This window comes from Rhinoderma darwinii, chromosome 4 (assembly GCF_050947455.1).
Source record: "Rhinoderma darwinii isolate aRhiDar2 chromosome 4, aRhiDar2.hap1, whole genome shotgun sequence".
NCBI lineage: Eukaryota > Metazoa > Chordata > Amphibia > Anura > Rhinodermatidae > Rhinoderma > Rhinoderma darwinii.
In genome coordinates this window covers 315,840,632-315,850,353 of record NC_134690.1, presented here as the reverse complement: position 1 = coordinate 315,850,353, position 9,722 = coordinate 315,840,632, and positions in this window count along the sequence as shown.

Below are 9,722 nucleotides of genomic sequence, written 5' to 3'. Positions count from 1 at the left end.
CGCAAACTTATCATGACTCAGGAGCGGGGCTGTGGCTGAATTACACAGCCGCAGCCGCGCTCCCATACATTCATGTGTTACTATACTGAGCTGTGCGGCTGCAACGTGCATCCCTAATGTAGACAATATCCGGCATATAAGACGACCCCACACTTTTGACATTTTTTTAAGGGTGTAAAAAGTCGTCTTGTACGCCGATATATACGGTAAGTACAGCAGCCAGCATCCTGTTATCAAACTGATTCTCACAAAAAAATAATTGTGCCACGTTCCATAAGTTGGCATATAATATATATATTCTCCTCTATCAGTGTTGCATCTAGAGGAGAATACGTCCATAATATGGTGCCTCACAGAAGCACAGTATAGCAGCTCACTCAGGGCCTACAGCTCCATAGTATGGAACCGTAGGGTCTCTGTGTCCTGCCGAACAAGCTCCATGCACACAGCTGTGCTAAATTATCCTGTTGTTTCCATATCAGGGATGAGCCATTTGTAAATTCATGAACCAGTTAATATAAAGAATATAGGGCCGCTGTATTAAAAATACAGGTAGACTGAGATTTCTGCACACAAATTGGAGGTGAAAAATTCCTGTTTATTTTGGATTTTTTATGCTAGTGGCTATGTAGGGTGCGGCGTTTTGGTCATATTGACCTTCATCAGACAAAATTGTGCCACGTTCCATTAGTTGGCATATAATATATATATTCTCCTCTATCAGTGTTGCATCTAGAGGAGAATACGCCCATAATATGGTGCCTCACAGAAGCACAGTATAGCAGCTCACTCAGGGCCTACAGCTCCATAGTATGGAACCGTAGGGTCTCTGTGTCCTGCCGAACAAGCTCCATGCACACAGCTGTGCTAAATTATCCTGTTGTTTCCATATCAGGGATGAGCCATTTGTAAATTCATGAACAGACTGCACTTTAATGTGTCAGAATGTAAAAATCTTGACACGGTCATTCTAGTTTGCTATACCATGTAAAGTTGTTTTTAGATTTTTGTTCTGTCAGCACTGAAATGTTAAATGGTGAGTAATGGGTGTGACATTATATGCCTCAAAATCACAGTCAACAATGCTGCAATGGCCACAATATGGTTACACACCCATAGGAATTGAAAAGCAAGCTTCACAATAGAAAATAGTTTGTTTAAATATAACAGTTTTACCACAGAAACAAAGCAACACATTTAACAGAGAAATATTTTACAAATATCTATATACCAGTCTATAATCAGGAAGACGGATAGAATTATTTGTCGCCAAGACCACCTCAACCGAATGGTTTGCTGTCTCCCTGGTGCCAGGGTTCGGCATGTGGTGGAACGGGTGGACAAATTGCTGGGAGGGGCTGGTGATGATCCAGCTGTCGTGGTCCATGTCGGTACCAACGACAGAATAAATGGTAGGTGGAGGAGCCTTAAGAATAATTTTAAAGAACTAGGCTACAAGCTGAAGGGAAGGACCTCCAAGGTTGTATTCTCAGGAATACTGCCTGTGCCATGCGCATCACAGGAAAGACAGCGGGAGCTCAGGGAGTTAAATGCATGGCTGAAGTCTTGGTGTAGAGGAGAAGGATTTGGGTTCCTAGAGCACTGGGCTGACTTTTCATTGGGGTACAAACTGTATTCTGCAGATGATTTGCACCTAAATGGAAGGGGGTCCGCTGTGCTGGGGGAGAGAATTCTAGCTGGGGTGGCGGAGTATTTAAACTAGGGCTGAGGAGGGAGGTCAATGTAGAAAAAAAAGGGGTAGCCAGGTTAGAGAGGGGTCAGACTATATTGGTGGGGGGAGAAACAGAATGTGGGGAGAGGACTGGACAACAGGATAAGGAGATCCTTTCGTTACAAAACATCAGTGTAAATAAAAAGGACAGATTAATGTCAAATCACATTTCTGATAATAAAAGTGAAAAACTGACAGGCAAGTTAAAGTGTATGTTCACAAATGCCAGAAGTCTAGCAAGTAAAATGGGGGAGCTGGAGGCCTTGATACTGGAAGAAAATATAGATATAGTTGGTGTTGCTGAAACATGGCTGGACTCTTCACATGACTGGGCTGTAAATCTACAGGGTTTTACACTTTTTCGTAAAGACAGGACAAATAGGAAAGGTGGTGGTGTATTTCTGTATGTGAGAAGTGATATGAAGGCGAGTGTGAAAGAGACAATAGTGGGTGAAGACTGTGAGGAGGTTGAAACCTTGTGGGTGGAACTAGAAAGGGAGGTAAACACTGAAAAAATTACTTTTGGTGTAATCTATAGACCCCCCAATATAACTGAGGAGATGGAAGTTCAGCTATATAAACAGATGGAGCGGGCTGCACAGGCGGGTACTGTAGTGATAATGGGAGATTTTAATTTCCGGGATATTAATTGGTGTCATGGTTCGGCTTCAACTGCAAAGGGGAGACATTTCCTCAACCTGTTGCAGGAAAATTTTATGGGCCAGTTTGTGGAAGACCCGACTAGAGGTGAAGCTCTGTTGGATCTGGTCATTTCTAATAATGCAGATCTTGTGGGGAATGTCAATGTTCGTGAAAACCTCGGTAACAGTGATCACAATATAGTTACATTTTACCTATACTGTAAAAAACAAACGCAGGCTGGGAGGGCAAAAACATTTAATTTTAAGAAAGCCAATTTCCCCAGGATGAGGGCTGCAATTCAGGATATGGACTGGGAAGAACTAATGTCAAATAATGGAACAAATGATAAATGGGAGATTTTCAAATCTGCTTTGAGTTATTATAGTGCAAAATTTATTCCTACAGGTAATAAGTATAAACGACTCAAATTAAACCCCACATGGCTTACACCTTCTGTGAAAGGGGCAATACATGACAAAAAAAGGGCATTTAAAAAATACAAATCTGAGGGTACAGCTGTAGCCTTTGTAAAATATAAAGAGCTTAATAAAATCTGTAAAAATGTAATAAAATCAGCAAAAATACAAAATGAAAGGCAGGTGGCCAAGGATAGTAAAACAAATCCTAAAAAATTCTTCAAGCATATAAATGCAAAAAAGCCAAGGTCTGAACATGTAGGACCCCTAGATAATGGTAATGGAGAGTTGATCACAGGGGATCAAGAGAAGGCAGAGTTACTAAATGGGTTCTTTAGCTCTGTATATACAACTGAAGAAAGAGCAGCTGATGTAGCCGGTGCCAGTGCTGTTAATATATCAGTTGATATACTGAATTGGATGAATGTAGAGATGGTCCAAGCTAAATTAAATAAAATAAATGTGCACAAGGCCCCGGGACCAGATGGGTTACACCCTAGAATTCTTAAAGAGCTTAGTTCAGTTATTTCTGTCCCCCTTTTCATAATATTCAGAGAATCTCTAGTGACTGGTATAGTGCCAAGGGACTGGCGCAGGGCAAATGTGGTGCCTATTTTCAAAAAGGGCTCTAGGTCTTCCCCGGGTAATTATAGACCAGTAAGCTTAACATCCATCGTGGGGAAAATGTTTGAGGGGCTATTGAGGGACTATATACAGGATTATGTGACAATAAATAGCATTATAAGTGACAGCCAGCACGGTTTTACTAAGGACAGAAGTTGTCAAACTAACCTAATCTGTTTTTATGAAGAGGTGAGCAGAAGTCTAGACAGAGGGGCCGCTGTGGATTTAGTGTTTTTGGACTTTGCAAAGGCATTTGACACTGTCCCCCATAGACGCCTAATGGGTAAATTAAGGACTATAGGTTTAGAAAATATAGTTTGTAATTGGATTGAGAATTGGCTCAAGGACCGTATCCAGAGAGTTGTGGTCAATGATTCCTTCTCTGAATGGTCACCGGTTATAAGTGGTGTACCCCAGGGTTCAGTGCTGGGACCACTATTATTCAACTTATTTATTAATGATATAGAGGATGGGATTAATAGCACTATTTCTATTTTTGCAGATGACACCAAGCTATGTAATATAGTTCAGACTATGGAAGATGTTTGTGAATTGCAGGCAGATTTAAACAAACTAAGTGTTTGGGCGTCCACTTGGCAAATGAAGTTTAATGTAGATAAATGTAAAGTTATGCATCTGGGTACCAACAACCTGCATGCATCATATGTCCTAGGGGGCGCTACACTGGCGGATTCACTTGTTGAGAAGGATCTGGGTGTTCTTGTAAATCATAAACTCAATAACAGCATGCAGTGTCAATCAGCTGCTTCAAAGGCCAGCAAGATATTGTCGTGTATTAAAAGAGGCATGGACTCGCGGGACAGAGATGTAATATTGCCACTTTACAAAGCATTAGTGAGGCCCCATCTAGAATATGCAGTTCAGTTCTGGGCTCCAGTTCATAGAAAGGATGCCCTGGAGTTGGAAAAAATACAAAGAAGAGCAACGAAGCTAATAAGGGGCATGGAGAATTTAAGTTATGAGGAAAGATTGAAAGAATTAAACCTATTTAGCCTTGAAAAAAGACGACTAAGGGGGGACATGATTAACTTATATAAATATATTAATGGCACATACAAAAAATATGGTGATATCCTGTTCCTTGTAAAACCCCCTCAAAAAACAAGGGGGCACTCCCTCCGTCTGGAGAAAAAAAGGTTCAAGCTGCAGAGGCGACAAGGCTTCTTTACAGTAAGAACGGTGAATTTATGGAATAGCCTACCGCAGGAGCTGGTCACAGCAGGGACAGTAGATGGCTTTAAAAAAGGGTTAGATAATTTCCTAGAACAAAAAAATATTAGCTCCTATGTGTAGAAATTTTTCCTTCCCTTTTCCCTTCCCTTGGTTGGACTTGATGGACATGTGTCTTTTTTCAGCCGTACTAACTATGTAACTATGTAACTATGTAATATAAAAGAATATAGGGCCGCTGTATTAAAAATACAGGGAGACTGAGATTTCTGCACACAAATTGGAGGTGAAAAATTCCTGTTTATTTTGGATTTTTTTTATGTCAGTGGCTATGTAGGGTGCGACGTTTTGGTCATATTGACCTTCATCGGACACTCTAAAGATACATTGTGGTAGTAACACAATGTATATATTATCTCCATATATATCAAACAAAATGTCAAACAGAATATATACAATTAAATAGCATGTACGCACTGGCATAAAAAAATCCAAAATAAAAACAAGAATTTTTCACCTTCAATTTGTGTGCCGGATACTTTTATCTATCTGATACTGGGTTGGGCCCCTATTCGTACACTTACCTGATCTAGTGCTATCTGAACCACCACTCAATACAAGGAGAATGTTACAGTCAAATTACATTTTGGGCTGCCGCTATCTGTCTACCTGTTTGGTCTCATCTCATCAACCTCTTCATGATCCCAGTGGGACCATGATGCTTTGAAAGTCACTTTCAGATTTTAGATGGGCAAGCCAGAGAGCTCATTCAGACACGTGTTTTACATCTGCAAACCTTCCGGCTCCTATATTGGTACAAAGAAGGTGCGGACATGGGTGGTATTGACAATGAACCGTTACATTAGGTTTGCTTCTCATAGAGAGAACTCTTACAACTATTCAATGCAGCAAAAGAACTATACAGGGTGGGTCATTTATATGGATACACCTAAATAAAATGGGAATGGTTGGTGATAATAACTTCCTGTTTGTGGAACATTAGTATATAGGAGGGGGGAAACTTTTCAAGCTGGGTGTTGACCATGGCGGCCATTTTGAAGTCGGCCATTTTGTATCCAACTTTAGTTTTTTCAATGGGAAGAGGGTCATGTGACACATCAAACTTATCGAGAATTTCACAAGAAAAACAATGGTGTGCTTGGTTTTAACGTTACTTTATTCTTTCATGAGTTATTTACAAGTTTCTGACCACTTATAAAATGTGTTCAAAGTGCTGCCCATTGTGTTGGATTGACACTGCAACCCTCTTCTCCCACTCTTCACACACTGATAGCAACACCGCAGAAGAAATGCTAGCACAGGCTTCCAGTATCCATAGTTTCAGTTGCTGCACATCTCGTATCTTCACAGCATAGACAATTGCCTTCAGATGACCCCAAAGATAAAAGTCTAAGGGGGTCAGATCGGGAGACCTAGGGGACCATTCAACTGGCCCACGACGACCAATCCACTTTCCAGGAAACTGTTCATCTAGGAATGCTCGGACCTGACACCCATAATGTGGTGGTGCACCATAAATAACTCATGAGAAAATAAAGTAACGTTAAAACCAAGCACACCATTGGTTTTTCTTGTGAAATTCTCAATAAGTTTGATGTGTCACATGACCCTCTTCCCATTGAAAAAACTAAAGTTGGATACAAAATGGCCGACTTCAAAATGGCCGCCATGGTCAACACCCAGCTTGAAAAGTTTCCCCCCTCCCATATACTAATGTGCCACAAACAGGAAGTTAATATCACCAACCATTCCCATTTTATTTAGGTGTATCCATATAAATGGCCCACCCTGTATATACTGTATATTGGTTGGCAGTGATGACTTGTCAATTTTTCAACACTTGCATACATAGCAGGCCCCTTACATATCCTCAGATTTAAACAGATGGCATCCCTGGCATCACAACAGTAACTTAAGTAACAATTTAACAATCCAACAAGATGGGCCAACCTCCCACTTTTCTCAGCATCCATACAGGGGCAACGTGCCCCCCCCCTGATAAAAAGTGCTCCCCTATCCACCAGTTTAATGCCTCTCGAAATGGCGTTCCATACGGACATGATCCCCTTCAGTTCCAGCCTTCTCCTCGGGGACATCCACCATCGGCTGCCATCTCAGCTTATTCTTTCAGTCTTATAATGCCCATAGTTTTCATTGCAGCCTTGGATGCACCACTTCTCCTCTCCAAAGTCTTCATTCTCTCTCACAGTGTTGGTCTTTCTGCTTCCTCTAATGTTGAGAAAGGCCTGGAAACACATGCTACATCTGGAAACATAACCTACATCACCTCTCCATTCAGGTATACTCGATTTGTTACCTCACCTGTAAGTAGCGTAGTCTTTCATGCATAGCTTTCCAATTTCACCAAACTGCATGAAAATGCGATTGGAACTTTTGTCAGGGATCATTACCATGTATATTGTTTGCAAAAATATTATCCTTACATATATATATATATCAGTGTATTTCACAAAGAGATTGGATCTATGGAACACAAAGGAGCCTGCATGACGGACACGCCTATGGAGACACCGCCCCTGGAATGCAAGAGGAGTGTACAGAAGAACTTACAGCTGAGGAGCCAATGGGGCTTAAGCACGTCCCACCTTCCTACAGAGAAGATTTCTTTGTGTTTCTTTGTTCAATAAAAATTTCAGTTCACTTCCTACCTCACTGAGGGAGGATCTATACCAACTTGTCTCGTGGTATATTTTCTCCATGCATGCCCTCAGTTCCAATTTACAGAGGTGGCTATTCGGTGTGGAATAACAGGGAGAAGGAAGTTTAACCCTGTCATTTGGCGCCAAGCGTGAGGCCACACTTGAGGGGATTTCGGAATCCGGACAACTGACAATCACAGGGTGAAACAGACGACCCAGGACTGCCCACTGAAGGAGCCTGATCACCTCCACAATAACACGGTAAGTCAGTTGATTTTATAAATCTTCGTCTTATCTGTGTTGGTGGACGGTCTTGTGGGAATCTGTAGAACCCTGGTCGATTGCCTGGATTATCTCAGGCGACAGAGGCGACATCCCCGCTGTGTGGTCACGAACCCGTAAGAAATTAGTCGCGCCCGACTAACCATCCTCTGGGTAATTAGGGACTAGATAGAAAATATAACCTGTCTTATACAGGGGCACGCGGGCACAATAACATGCGATAAGTCGTGGATAGTGTTATAACCTGTCTTATACAGGTGTACGCGGGGTGGAAACACTGATAAGTCCTGGGTAATATATTGGCCAGACCAGAGGGTTGCAGGCCAAAAGTTGTTATATAAATTACGTGAAGGATATAGAAGGTTAGAATGGATGGTTTACGGTCCATATTCAAATCATCAGGATCACCCGTACCCGGATGGTCCTATTCGTATGATTTGGTGAAGCGAAGGGAAGCAGTATTTGAGTAAAATTAAGAAATTGATGGAAGTGTGCGGAATGCATAGGGGAGGGCGGCTGGAAGCTGGAGATTGGGCAAAAGGTATTCGGGAGAACAAAGGGAAGTTGGAAGATAGTAAGTTGATGGAAAGTGCTTTAGCATGGCAGCGAACAGCTGTCAGCAAAGAGGGATTTGCAGAAGAGGAAGTTAGGAATAAGAAAGGTATTATATTATGTTATATGTATTATACACCACAGGACCAGCCACCGCCTTATAATGGCAGCCGTACCTCATGTTAGGTGTGTCCTTATTGTGGCCAGCAAAACCCCCTTACAATTGAACAATGTGTTTCCTGTGGGAGAGGCCGCCCCTCACCCCCTGATGAGGTCACGTCCAACTCAACCAAATCAGCCTTCCCAAGCCCAACCCCTTCCGCACCCACAGACATGCCCAGTACACCCGAAACTGACATCAGTACGTCACAGGAAGTTCCCACCCGCGGCGGCCATCTTACTACTCCACAGGAAGCTACCATAGAGCCACCATTACTACTATACCCAGTGCTTACACCGGAAGGTGCTTATTATGTCCCAAAAGATTTTGTGCCCCTTTTCCCTATTGTCCCAGCCTTGACTAGGCGCTTCCCGTCCATAGATGACTTTCTTAATAGCGAGGCCTTTCAACGCGAAATGTAAAAGAGAAGGAGTCAGCTTGAACCGGATGAAGACACTGAATCCCAGCATGAGTTATATGCTGTGAAAGAGGAACGTACGCTCCCCCTCCCGGTCAGTCAGATGCCGGACCGTGTCACATTTAACATACCGGAGTCCCCACCAGTGGAGGAGAGGGATACTTTCTCTGATGCGGGACACCCGCAGTACTGGGAACCGTTAGCGAAAAGACTGGTGTGGCCTACTGACAGTTTGTTGATAGCAGGAATGGGCGATATTGTCACCCAGCGAGTGGATGCAATTGTCAACCCAGCTAATAGTAAGCTCCGCCATATGCGAGGGGTGGCCAGAGCAATAGTACACGCCGGTGGTGTCGGAATCCAACGTGACAGCGATCTCATAGTTCAGGAACAGGGCCCACTTAGAGTGACAGATATAGCAACCACAGGCCCAGGAAATCTCCCCTGCACCCCGATAGTACATGCAGTAGGCCCTGTGTATGAGGACGAGAATCACGAGCACTGTGTTCAGCAGCTTCAGACAACTGTCCACAGGATTCTGGATTTCTCCAATCATAAACGCCTCACAGCCATAGCACTCCCAGCTATTAGTGCAGGCATTTTCGGTTTCCCACCTCAAGCATGCGCACAGGCAATTGTTCAGGCCATACGGCATCACCCAGTAGTGCCGTCTCTGGAGGAAATCAGATTAATTAGCAATGATGATGTTACTGTCCAAGCACTGAAGCAGGCCGTGCAGAACATGTCCAAGCAAGTTATCCCCTCACCTTTACTTAAGGAGACGTTCCCTGAAGACCCGGATGAACTGCTACCTGGCCTACCCCGCCCACCGGTCTACCCACCCCCTTCTACAGCATTACCTCTAGTTCCCATATCCACACCCGCCGTGGTACTCCCCGATGCGGCACTGCCTCGGGAGATCGGGATTACCACAGCCGCTTCCTCCGCCATCCCCGGCTCTCCTCCAGTCCCTGACCCACCTGCGACCACGACCACGTCCCAAGGTGACGCACCCAACAAATAT